The sequence below is a fragment of the Thalassophryne amazonica genome, chromosome 4 (assembly GCF_902500255.1).
Source record: "Thalassophryne amazonica chromosome 4, fThaAma1.1, whole genome shotgun sequence".
Lineage (NCBI taxonomy): Eukaryota > Metazoa > Chordata > Actinopteri > Batrachoidiformes > Batrachoididae > Thalassophryne > Thalassophryne amazonica.
The window spans coordinates 66,468,145-66,482,209 of NC_047106.1; the positions used below are offsets into that span (position 1 = coordinate 66,468,145).

At 47.9% G+C, this 14,065-nt stretch overlaps 1 protein-coding gene across 1 annotated transcript in view; it reads right to left on the reverse strand.

Moving 5' to 3' along the window:
- Positions 1-14,065, reverse strand: part of barx2 (BARX homeobox 2) — a 38,619-nt gene that overhangs the window by 1,974 nt on the left and 22,580 nt on the right. The window lies entirely within an intron of this gene.

The following is a 14,065-nucleotide window of genomic DNA, read 5'->3' on the forward strand; positions in this document are numbered from 1 at the left end:
CACATCGAAGTGGACATGGTTCGAAAAATTAAGCTGGTTTTCAGTGAAAATTTTAACGGCTGATGAGAGATTTTGAGGTGATACTGTCGCTTTAAGGAGAGAACAGAGAAGTTTCAGAAGAAGTCGGTTTCAGCATTTTATCCGGATATTCCACTGTTAAAGGAGATTTTTTTAATGAAAGACGTGCGGACGGGTCCGCGCGTCGGCTCGCAGCCGCCGCGACGCTCCGCCACAGGAAAAACACCTCTGTTGGAAGCCTTAAGGACAAGTTGGAACATGTCCAGCTGTTAAACAATTTCTCATATACTCACTCCACTGAAAGCCATCAAAAGCCGCCTGGATTTTACAAATGGTTATCAACACGGAGGTGTTTTTCCTGTGCCGCCGCACCGCGCCGGCTGCGTCCCGACGCGCGGACCCGTCCGCACGACTTTCATTAAAAAAATCTCCTTTAACAGTGGAATATCCGGATAAAATGCTGAAACCGACTTCTTCTGAAACTTCTCTGTTCTCTCACGACGTCCTGGATCAATAGAGCCTGAAATGTGGAGGTTTTCAGCTTGAAACAGGCTGATGACGGCGCCTGAGAGCGCTGAGCGATGTCTCGCACTGTGGGAAGTCCTTAAAGCGACAGTATCACCTCAAAATCTCTCATCAGCCGTTAAAATTTTCACTGAAAACCAGCTTAATTTTTCGAACCATGTCCACTTCGATGTGTCTCACAGGTTTAGAAAAAATTTTGATCAAACAAAGCTCCAGTCTCTCAGCAACTTCTCAGACAAAGGAATTCCGACGAGGGGCTGGACGACTCCTCCCACAAGGAGTGCTCACAGGCGAATGACGTCACCGACAGGCGTGGAAAAACTCACGCATGCGCACGAGGGTTCAAGCATGTCTGACATAAAAACATATGAATGAAATCCATATAGTTTTTGAAAAAAATAAAAAGGACCTATACTTTATGGACAGACCTCGTATGTTGTAATTTGTCCATCCATGTGTGTTTCCATGCATGTTATACTGTATCTCAATAATGATTTGTTCAACTGTTAGAATTTTGATTATTTGCAAGATAAATGTTTGTATTGACTAAATTGAACATTTTGGCAGAAAATGTCTTGTCACCATGGTAACATCCAAAATATTCAAAGAATGCTCAGAACTCAGTAACCCATTAAGCTCACAAGACCCCAGATTTGAAATTGATTCAAAAGAAAAAAAAAAAATCCTGAAAATGACAGAAAATTCTGGTTTTATGTTTCAGTAACCATTAAGAGTAGAGAAGAAACTTTAGTGTAAATTACTTTGGAACTTCATCTTTCAAATCCAAATGAAATTTCCTGAAAATTACTGTGAATTTGTGCTTTGCCCTTTGACCCAGGTGAAATGACCCCATGATCCCATGTTTTTTTTAGGTCTGGGTCATTGAACTTGTTTCCCTGAAGGTATCACAATGCAGATTTGTTATTTATTCATTAAATGTTAGGATCAGTTTGATAGCAAATACAAAAATAGCAGCAGCTTGTGACACTTGGCAACTTGTGTGGGTTCTGTGCCACAGAAAAATGTTTTGACTTGTTTCTCAGTGCTCTTAAAGTAGCAGGAACAGCACTTTTCTTGAAAGCTAATCATTCAATCAACTTGTCATATTTTTTCTACTTTACAATAAAGCATCCATGAATAAAAAAATCAGTATGAAACAGTGCTGGCACTGACTCTTCTCATTTGTGCATTCACAACTGTTTATGTAAGTTACATAAATGGCCCAAGTTATAGTAGTTCAAATGTTTTCAGGAAAACAACTTTAATTTGATCTACAAAAACATGTGAATACAAATTACTTCATACAGTTACAATTAGGGGAGAACATTTGGGTACCCCAGGCAAATTTCATATTTACTTTTATGATGTCAAATGAGAGACTTTAATAAGCATACAGTTTGAATGCCAGTCCCCAGGCTAAAAAACTAAATGAAAAAAAAACAAAAACTGAGCAGGTAACCTCTTATTGAGCTCCTGTTATTTTAGGTGCTGACTTTACACTGTCAAACTCAAATGCTGTTTTAAGCTAAACTGAAAAACTGCTTATTTTCTTTCTGTTGTGATTAGTTATTTAAAGTCTTCCACACTACTGGTAAAATTACTATTATAATGCCACTTCCAGATTTATAGAGTTTGCTTGTTTGTTTATTTTCATGCAGGTTTAATTGTGTTTTCTTGCATTTTTATTTATTGCTACTGTTGTAGAGCTCTGACAGACATTCACTGTTACTGAGCCTTCCACAATATAGTTCAGTTTTATTTAATGCATTCAAAAAAAATCAGGCTTTGATTTCATAAATAATTAATAATAATTCTGTTCTTTAATCTCAATGTGAAATTAAATCTCTACAACATTATCTAAATATAAATTAAAAAAATAATAAAAATAATAGGTTATATAGGTAAACACTCATATAGCACAACCACACAAATAATCACTTTTGCAGCCAGCAGGTACTGGACAGATCATTTTTGACTTCAGTTAAATCAACCAATCAGAAAAGCACTTTGTTTTTATTTCATTCAGGTCATATCACAGCATTTGCCATAATGCCCCTGGCGGTTGCCTGTGTTTCCCAGAATGCACCACGGTGCCAGCAGAGTTCCACTGTCTCACAGTGCATGTAAACAATGACAAAGTGAGAATGTGGATGGTGTTAATTTAGTGAGTTCACGATTATGATGATCATACGCTCTCCCAAGTTGAGAGGGTTATCGAGAGGAGGTGGCACCTCTGCTGCTGCCTCCTGCTCTGCTCCACCCAGCGGTTGTGCTGGGGGACCGTACAGGGATTACTTCACCGTGGATGAGGTGAGGGCGGAGCTTCGAAAGGTGCATCCTTTTAAATCAGCTGGCCCTGATGGCATAGCGCCAGGGGTCCTGAAGGACTGTGCTGCAGAGCTGGCAGTGCCTCTGCAGGTGCTCTTCAACTGGAGCCTGCAGACGGGGCAGGTGCCGAGGCAGTTGAAGAACTCATGCATTGTGCCAGTGCCCAAGGTCGGGAGGCCGTCAGGGGTCAAAGACTACAGACCTGTGGTCCTGATGTCTGTAGTTATGAAGACCCTTGAGAGGCTCCTCCTTTGGCTTCTATCGGCCCCAACTACAGCCTGCACTAGACCCTTTACAGTTCGCCTATTGAGCGCACATAAGTGTAGAGGACGCCATACTGTACATGCTGCACGGGGTACTCTCCTTTCTTAATGGCTCAGGAGGGACAGGGGGTATGTGCGGCTTATGTTCTATGACTTCTCAAGTGCATTTAATGCCATCCATCCCTCTATTCTGAGGGATAAGCTTGAGAAGTTGATTGTGGAGCAAGCATTTATCTCCTGGATCAACAGCTACCTGACAGAGAGGCCACAGTACGTCAGGCTGGGGCAGGCAGTCTCTAGAAATGTGCTAACAAGCATTGGCATGCCCCATGGAATGGTCTTCTCCCCTTTTCTCTTCAAACTGTGTACATCTGACTTTGCCTACAGGATGAGAAGGAGTATAGGGCGGTTATTAGGGAGTTCACCAACTGAAGCAGGTGTAATGGACTGAGCTGAACACCAGCAAAACAAAGGAAATGATCGTGGACTTTGGCAGGAGGAAAGCACAACACCTACCAGTCAATATAGTAGACAATGTGTGCACTGAGGTGGTCCCCAAGTACTTCGGAGTCCACATTGACAATAGACTGGAATAGTCGGTGCAGGCAAATGCAGCATATAAAAAAGAAGAAAGCAGACTGTTCTTCCTCAGAAGACTGAAATCCTTTGATGTTTGTAACAATATGCTTTTCCTTTTTTGTCAGTCTGTTGTGGCCAGCGCTATACTGTTTGCTGTTGTGTGTTGGGGGGACAGCATATCTGTCAGGGACAGTAACACACCATTTTGTCAGGAAGTGTGTGTCAGTGATGGGGAGGAGGCGGTCTCTGTGGGTGAACTGATTATTAACAACAAATATCCTCTACACGACACTGTGGTTGCTCAGAAAAGCAACTGTAGTGACAGACTCCTCTCCATGAGATGCAGGACTGAGAGGTATAGAAGATCATTTGTCCCGGCTGCCATGAGATTGTTTAACCCCTCTTGTTAATGTATTTTTACTTCTAATGTGTTTTTATATTTGTCTTATTTATTGGTATTTTATTCAATGGATGCATTGTGTATGTTTGCTCACGGGCAGATGAATTTCCCCTAAGTGATGAACGAAGTATCTATCTATCTATCTGTCTGTCTGTCTGTCTGTCTATTTAGTAACATCCAAAAATAAATTAATATATGTTGTGATTGCTGTGTGGGCCGCCAGAAGAGGAGGTACTGCTGGCCCACCACCAGAGGGCGCCCTGTCTGGAGTGCGGGCTCCAGGCACCAGAGGGCGCAGCCGCCTCACAGGAGCAGCCAGGGTGACAGCTGTCACGCATCACCTGCAACAGCTGTTACCAATCATCTGATCGGCAGGAGTATATCAGCAGGACGACGTCTCCACCTCTTTGCCGAGATATCGTTCTACCTGGAAGGTAACGTGCTCAGCTGACTGGTTAACAGTGATCTTTTGTGACTTTTGTGAGTTGTTTAGCTGACTCCTTTTCCAACGAGCGGTGGAGGTAGTTTTCCTGCCGTGCGGATTCCTGGGTGCAGACGCACCCACATTTAATTGTTCTTTTGTTCCTCGCCAGCAGTACCAGGTCCGACACGCGAAGGCAGTGGCCACCTGGGAGTTCGGGACTTGGCGGCTCCAGTATTCCCGGGGTCTGGTGGCGGAGGAAATCGTGTGTGGTTCCGGTTCTGCTTTCGACAGGCATCTCCTATCTTCGAGCCTGCCCACACGACACCTTTATGAATTGACACCTGTCTATTGTTGTAATCTGTTGTATTTGTTGTGCACATTCACAACAGTAAAGTGTTGTTATTTGACCTACTCCATTGTCCGTTCATTTGCGCCCCCTGTTGTGGGTCCGTGTACCTACACTTTCCCAACAGGATATCTCGGCCATCGTCATGGATCCCGAGGGGCGTCAACCGGCTGTTGAACGGCCAATGGAAGAACAGGGCGCCAGGCATCCGCAGGAGGAATGATCGGTGAGTTGCAGCGGATCCTCACCGCTTTCACGGCTCGGTTGGATTTAATGACCGAGCAGAACGTCCTCCTTAACCGCAGGGTGGAGGCTCTCGCCGCGCAGGTGGAAGCGCGCCCTCAGGGCGCTGCTGCGGCTCTCCCTCCTGTCGACCCTGTGCGTAACAGTGACGTTCCACAGGTCGTTCAACGACCCCTCCCACCTTCCCCGGAAGCATACATAAGCCCTCCAGAGCCGTACGGAGGTTGTGTGGAGACGTGCGCGGACTTCCTTATGCAGTGTTCGCTCGTCTTCGCACAACGTCCTGTCATGTACGCAACTGATGCCAGCAAGATAGCTTATGTAATAAACCTGCTTCGCGGTGAGGCACGCGCTTGGGCTACAGCGCTCTGGGAGCAGAATTCATGGCTCCTTCAGACATATGATGGGTTTGTGAGGGAGTTCAGAACAGTGTTCGATCACCCAAATAGAGGAGAGACCGCTTCAGCCGTGCTGCTGTCAATGAGACAGGGGCGCCGGAGCGCAGCTGCCTATGCAGTCGACTTCCGCATCGCGGCTGCGAGGTCCGGCTGGAATAGCACTGCCCTCCGCGCTGCCTTTGTAAACGGACTGTCATTGGTTCTAAAGGAGCACCTGGTGGCTAAGGACGAACCGCGGGATTTAGATGGGCTTATTGATCTCGTCATATGATTAGACAATCGGTTAGAAGAACGCCGTCGGGAACGAGACGAAGGGCGTGGCCGGGCACGCGCCGTCCCTCTCCCTTCTGGTTCCGACCGCGTTCCGCCCTCCCCACGCTCCACGGCCCCTGCGCTCCGTGTGGTTACAGCTCCCCCTGCTGACGAAGCTATGGACACGAGCAGGGCCACATTTAGGGCACCAGATAGACAGAGGAGGCTGGCCCGCGGAGCGTGTTTTGTTTGTGGCTCGATAGAGCATCAGGTAAGAGACTGCCCCGAGCGGTTAAACACCAACGCCGCCCCTAGAAACTGGGCTAGGGGTGGGCCGAGACATTCACGTGGGACACACCCACATTGCCACACGACTCCCAGTTACAATCCTTTATGAGGATTTAACCCTGAAGGCCCCAGCACTGGTGGACACGGGCTCTGAAGGGAATCTGTTAGACAGCAGATGGGCCAGGGAGATAGGGTTCCCTCTGGTGGCACTTACCTCACCTGTGCAGGTGCGGGCACTAGATGGCTCCCTACTCCCTCCAATCACACATAAGACACCACCTGTAACTCTGGTGGTGTCAGGAAATCACCGGGAGGAGATCGAGTTTTTTGTGACTCCTGCTACCTCCCGTGTGATTTTAGGGTTCCCCTGGATGTTAAAACACAATCCCCGGATCGATTGGCCGTCTGGGGTAGTGGTTCAGTGGAGCGAGACCTGCCATCGGGTATGTTTAGGTTCCTCGGTTCCTCCCGGTTCCCAGGCTAAGGAGGAGGTCAGAGTCCCGCCCAATCTAGGAACGGTGCCGGTGGAGTACCACGACCTTGTAGACGTGTTCAGTAAGGATCTGGCGCTCACCCTTCCCCCCCACCGTCCGTACGATTGTGCCATTGATTTGGTTCCACGCGGTGAGTTCCCGTCCAGCAGGCTGTACAACCTCTCACGACCTGAGCGCGAATCAATGGAGACCTACATCCGGGACTCTTTAGCCGCCGGGTTGGTCCGGAATTCCACCTCCCCGATGGGTGCAGGTTTCTTTTTTGTGGGTAAAAAACATGGCGGACTTCGTCCATGCATTGATTATAGGGGACTGAACGAAATCACGGTTCGTAATCGATACCCGTTGCCCCTGTTGGATTCAGTGTTCACGCCCCTGCATGGAGCCCGAATATTCACTAAGCTAGATCTTAGAAATGCGTATCACCTGGTTCGGATCCGGAAGGGAGACGAGTGGAAGACGGCATTTAACACCCCCTTAGGTCACTTTGAGTACCTGGTCATGCCGTTCGGCCTCACAAACGCCCCCGCGACGTTCCAAGCTTTGGTTAATGATGTTTTGCGGGATTTCCTGCACCGATTCGTCTTCGTATATCTAGACGATATACTCATCTTTTCTCCGGATCCTGAGACTCATGTCCGGCATGTACATCAGGTCCTGCAGCGGTTGTTGGAGAACCGGCTGTTTGTGAAGGGCGAGAAGTGTGAGTTCCACCGCACATCTTTGTCCTTCCTGGGGTTTATCATCTCCCCCAACTCCGTCGCTCCTGATCCGGCCAAGGTTGCGGCGGTGAGAGACTGGCCCCAACCCACTAGCCGTAGGAAGCTGCAACAGTTCCTCGGCTTTGCTAATTTCTACAGGAGGTTCATTAAGGGCTACAGTCAGGTAGTTAGCCCCCTGACAGCCCTGACCTCACCAAAAGTCCCCTTCACCTGGTCGGATCGTTGTGATGCCGCGTTCAAGGAGTTGAAACGGCACTTCTCGTCTGCACCCGTTCTGGTGCAGCCCGATCCTAGTCGCCAGTTAGTGGTTGAAGTGGACGCCTCGGACTCAGGGATAGGAGCTGTGCTTTCCCAGAGCGGGAAGACCGATAAGGTCCTTCACCCGTGTGCCTATTTTTCCCGCAGGTTGACCCCGGCCGAACGGAACTATGACGTCGGCAATCGAGAACTCCTTGCGGTGAAAGAGTTTCTTGAAGAGTGGAGACATCTGTTGGAGGGAATGTCCGTGCCATTCACGGTTTTCACTGACCACCGGAACCTGGAGTATATCAGGACCGCCAAGCGGCTGAACCCCAGGCAAGCCCGCTGGTCACTGTTCTTCGGCCGTTTTGACTTCCGGATCACCTACCGTCCCGGGACCAAAAACCAGAGATCGGATGCCTTGTCCCGGGTACATGAAGATGAAGTCAAAACGGAGTTGTCGGATCCACCGGAACCCATCATCCCGGAGTCCACTATCGTGGCCACCCTCATCTGGGACGTAGAGAGAACCGTCCAGGAGGCCCTGGCACGAAGCCCGGACCCCGGAACTGGGCCGAAGAACAGACTCTACGTCCCACCAGAAGCTAGGGCTGCAGTCCTGGACTTCTGTCACGGCTCTAAGCTCTCCTGTCATCCAGGGGTGCGAAGAACCGTGGCAGTTGTCCGGCAGCGCTTCTGGTGGGCGTCCCTAGAGGCCGACGTCTGGGATTATATCCAGGCCTGCACCACCTGCGCCAGGGGCAAGGCTGACCATCGCAGGGCTTCGGGACTGCTCCAGCCGCTGCCCGTGCCCCATCGCCCCTGGTCCCACATCGGCCTGGATTTTGTCATGGGCCTCCCGCCGTCCCAGGGCAACACCACCATCCTCATGATAGTGGACCGATTCTCCAAGGCGGCCCACTTCGTGGCCCTCCCGAAGCTCCCGACGGCCCAGGAGACAGCGGACCTCCTGGTCCACAACGTCATCCGGTTGCATGGGATCCCAACAGACATCATCTCCGATCGCGGTCCCCAGTTCTCCTCGCAAGTCTGGAGGAGCTTCTGCCGGGAACTGGGGGCCACGGTGAGTCTCTCATCCGGGTATCATCCCCAGACCAACGGGCAAGCAGAACGGGCCAATCAGGAGGTGGAGCAGGCCCTGCGTTGCGTGACAGCCACGCACCCGGCGGCCTGGAGTACCCATCTGGCCTGGATCGAATATGCCCATAACAGCCAGGTGTCGTCAGCCACCGGCCTCTCCCCTTTCGAGGTGTGTCTGGGGTACCAACCTCCTTTGTTTCCGGTGGTTGAGGGAGAGGTCAGTGTGCCCTCGGTCCAGGCCCACCTACGGAAGTGCCGTTGGGTGTGGCGTGCCGCCCGTTCTGCCTTGCTGAGGGCCCGGATGAGGACGAAGGCCCATGCAGACCGTCAGCGGAACCCGGCCCCTACATACCGGCCAGGGCAGGCAGTGTGGTTGTCTACTAAGGACATACCCCTTCAAGTGGACTCCCCTAAACTGCAGGACCGGTATATCGGTCCGTTCAAGATCATCAAGGTCATCAGTCCAGCCGCAGTGAGGCTTCAGCTTCCGGCCTCACTGCGGATCCATCCCGTTTTCCACGTGTCCCGGATCAAGCCCCATCACACCTCACCCCTCTGTACTCCCGGTCCGGCACCACCTCCTGCCCGGATCATCGATGGCGAGCCGGCTTGGACTGTGCGCCGGCTCTTAGATGTCCGTAGGATGGGCCGGGGCTTCCAGTATTTGGTGGACTGGGAGGGGTACGGCCCTGAAGAACGCTCCTGGGTGAAGAGGAGCTTCATCCTGGATCCGGCCCTCCTGGCCGATTTCTACCACCGCCACCCGGACAAGCCTGGTCGGGCGCCAGGAGGCGCCCGTTGAGGGGGGGGTCCTGTTGTGTGGGCCGCCAGAAGAGGAGGTACTGCTGGCCCACCACCAGAGGGCGCCCTGTCTGGAGTGCGGGCTCCAGGCATCAGAGGGCGCAGCCGCCTCACAGGAGCAGCCAGGGTGACAGCTGTCACGCATCACCTGCAACAGCTGTTACCAATCATCTGATCGGCAGGAGTATATCAGCAGGACGACGTCTCCACCTCTTTGCCGAGATATCGTTCTACCTGGAAGGTAACGTACTCAGCTGACTGGTTAACAGTGATCTTTTGTGACTTTTGTGAGTTGTTTAGCTGACTCCTTTTCCAACGAGCGGTGGAGGTAGTTTTCCTGCCGTGCGGATTCCTGGGTGCAGACGCACCCACATTTAATTGTTCTTTTGTTCCTCGCCAGCAGTACCAGGTCCGACACGCGAAGGCAGTGGCCACCTGGGAGTTCGGGACTTGGCGGCTCCAGTATTCCCGGGGTCTGGTGGCGGAGGAAATCGTGTGTGGTTCCGGTTCTGCTTTGGACAGGCGTCTCCTATCTTCGAGCCTGCCCACACGACACCTTTGTGAATTGACACCTGTCTATTGTTGTAATCTGTTGTATTTGTTGTGCACATTCACAACAGTAAAGTGTTGTTATTTGACCTACTCCATTGTCCGTTCATTTGCGCCCCCTGTTGTGGGTCCGTGTACCTACACTTTCCCAACAGTGATTTTCACAATGGTATCAAACATTTGTACACAAATGTTCTGCTATTGCAACCACTCCCCACCCCCCTACCCCATTTCTTCTTGTTCATCAGATTTTACAAATGAATGGCTCATGAACATTGGATTAGTTCAATTATATCTTTGTTGTGGGATTGTTGCTAAATTCAGTTGAGTCATTATTCAGGCTTCTACCTCAGAACTACAAGTTGCATTATCAAAAGAAAGTCAGTCACCTCACAAAGAAAATTTCTGTACATAAAGAGCATAATGTTTGGCATCAAGGTTAAAACTGCATCAATTCAGTGGCGGCGCCAAGGGGGGGCTTAAGCCCCTCAATAATGAGCCAAGCCCCCCTCAGCCCCTCCAATAATTCTGACAATAATGTGAATAGTGACTGACATATTTGTGGATCTCAACTGCAGTTTTGTGCTTGGGCTAGATTGTATACAAACTTCATAAATAATCACTTTTTTGTATATTGTTTACTAACTACTAACTAAGTTTCTCAGGCTATATCTTTTGCTTACTTTCATCGAATGGTTATGACCTTGGTATTAAATTGGCAATAAATCTTTGATATAGATGATTTGTGTAAGGTTGATTCCATGCATTGTCTTGAGCACCATTTCAATGAATTCAGTTTGTATACCTATGTGCAAGTTTACTGAACTTGCAATCATTCTAAGTGATGTGTGTGTGCATTGATACCACATTTTAGAGGAGCACTGGTGACTAAAACATATACCTTGGTATTTATAAAGCATTCATTCATTCATCTTCTACCGCTTAGTCCAATTAAGAGTCGCGGGTGGCTGGAGCCTATGTCAACAGTCATAGAGCGCGAGGTGGGGTACACCCAGGACAGGACGCCAGTCTGTCGCAGGGCCACAAACAGACAAACAAACACAAACACACCCACACACACCCACACATGCCCACACACACACACCTATGGACAATTTGAAAGATTCCAATCCACCTGACCCACATGTCTTTGGATGTGGGAGGAAACCGGAGCACCCGGAGGAAACCCACGCAAACACGGGGAGAAGATGCAAACTCCACACAGAAAGGCCACAGGAATTGAACCCACGACCTTCTCGCTGTGAGGCAACAGTGCTAACCACTAATCCACCGTGCTGCCCAATTTATAAAGCAGTTTACTATATATTGTTCATTTTGATGACATTTTGTGGAGAGAACTTTTACCCCAGCCCCCCCTCAGCTCCCCCAACAAAAAGTTCCTGGCACCGCCACTGCATCAATTATCATGCAAAAGATGGTTGATGAGTGATGACACATTTCTTCATCCTGAATGACACCATCTGAGTAGGTGGGGCAGATTAAACATTATTGCTCAAGATAATTGCACTGAAGGAACTGTGCCAAATAAATGGCAACTAGGATGAAAATGTATCAGCTGTGAGAGATCACAAACATTGGATATGTGTAGGCTAAAGGTGGGTGGGGTACATCATATGAATGTAGTGAATTGGTGGGTGCAAAAGGTGACAAAGGTCAAGCTGATTCCATTTGCTTTCGGTTGTGTCCTGCCAACATATCCAGGATGGGGCCTGCATCTAAAACAGCCTCAGTTTACACTTATTGGATGTACTTTTAATGCTGACTGACTAAGCCAAATAATAATAATAATGCACCCCCACGGTGGCCCCGATGTGACTATGTGGTAGGGATAATTATGTTTATGAGAATTATTGAAATTATTATTATTATTATTAGATTTTTCTGGTGCACACTGTATGAACATGCATTTATGCCTAGTGGTTCACATCTTAATGTAGCGTAAGAAATTACTGTAATTTATTTTCATTCTGCTTTAAATGTCACATCACAGATGCCGTGCACCTGCAGCCAAAGCAGACAGTGTATAAAACATCTGCACCTAAATGGACAGTAATCCAATCACTGCATTTGTGACTGCATGAATGAGTCTGCCTCAGAAGGAAAAAAAAGTGAATGCGTCCACCACATGTGGTGATCCATGACAAATCGAAATATCGGTCTTTGCGTAATGTGACACCTCAGGAAGGGCCAGATGAAACGAACAAGGCATCCTTTTGGAAAGGAAAAGAGTAGTTATCATGTTTTTCTCTTCTGTTCTTTAAAAGCAGGGAAAAAGTGAGTCTCCACTGTCTGACTTTCATCTGGAGAGGAAAGTGGAGGCCGAGATGTGAAAAAGAGTGCAAAGAATGTAAAAAGCAGAGGAGCACAACACAAACTGTGCAGGCAATCAGGCTGTCTGTCAGATTTCACCATCATAAGCATGTTCCACTCACTTGCACAGCACTGACTGGAGGCAAGAAATAGTAATTGCATCAAAGTCAACACCCAAATTATTCACAGCCATTAATTCTGAATAGCAAAGAAGCTGCACACTTGCAGCAATAGAAACAATTTCGATTGATTCACAAAACTTCAACGTGGGTGTGACTAACGGCATTTTAATAATCAGAATGATGACAGCAAGGTTAATTGTTGAAGTAATTATTATAATTGCAAGGTGTGTATATATAATCATTACACTATATGATAGAAGTAATTGGAAGTCTTTTATTTTTCAGAACTTTACTCTTTGGTTCCTCCAGCACTGGTACATAATTATATTTGAAGACTGCGGACTCCAAGCCAAGAAATGGAATCAAATTATCTTTTGCTCACAACAAGCTAAGTGCATCTCACACCAATACTTTGATAATAGTTTTTAAAAAGGGATTTTCTTTGTTGATATTTTAAATTAATTTCAACATTCACTGTAAAGTTTGTTGGCCAGGACACTGTTTGTTGGCACTGACAGCTTCGGCTGGTTTCCATCGTGGAAATGGGCTTTACCTCCAGGTTTCTGCTTTATGATGAGATACAGCATGTTTCCAGGCACTTCTGGAGCACCAACATGTGATGTATTTAATGTTGCATTGTTGGATCATTTATCCAAGCATGAGACTGGCAAGAACTTGTTTCTTCAAAACATGTTAACATCCTTTTGGATGACTTTTGGAACAAATATATGAGAAAAGGGATTAAGTCAAGTCAAGTCTGGGAGCATGGGCTGGTACCGTGCTTCACTGCATTTGCAACACTACGGAACCGGTCCTCCCTATCCTATCTATAAAATAACCATCTATCTGCCACAAGCAGGTGAAACATGGAGGAGATGCAGAGCACTATCTTCATGATCTATGGTGCACAATCTAAAGTGCATCATGTAAGTGTGTCTGGGACATGTCCAACTACACTGTGCCATTTAAAGGGCATGTAATCTGTATGCACTATCCAGTGACCTAATGGTGCAAGGTCTCTTGTGTACCGCTTGATTGACTTTGTGTCAAGTGAAACTTTATATTAAAGAGACTTAAGAAGTATCACTTCTATGGTGAGGGACCATCACCTATGACATTATGACTATGTGGCACTATTCTCTGGGCATGATCCAGCACGCAGGTGCTTCAGTGATGAAGTCACCAGCGGCTGGTGAAGTCCAAGGGGAAACCCACATTTCACCTGGTTGCAGCAGATAAATGGTTACTTTGGGGAGATGGTGATGGATTGTTATGTGTCAAGAAAGTTTCCATCTGGGGCCCGGTGTGTGGTGGATGTGGCAGCACGCAACACCAGTGCATGCTTGGAGATTTTACCAGACTGAATGTGAGTACACAGTGGGGTGCAGAGTGAAATGTGGTTGGATTTACGCACTTAATTAATCATGGGTGTGTTTTAAGCAAAATATGAGATCAGTCACATAGTCATCTGTCTATGAAAGTTTCCAATAAGTTAATGGACCTGGGTGCAAGATGTTAAAAAGGGTGCACCAGAAAGCAGCCACCAAAGCTCCCTGGGGTGAAACAGTTAGCAGTAAGATGGTGTTTTATATTTTTTCCACAGTTGTTTACATTTATGTTGTGACTGACTTCAGGACAACT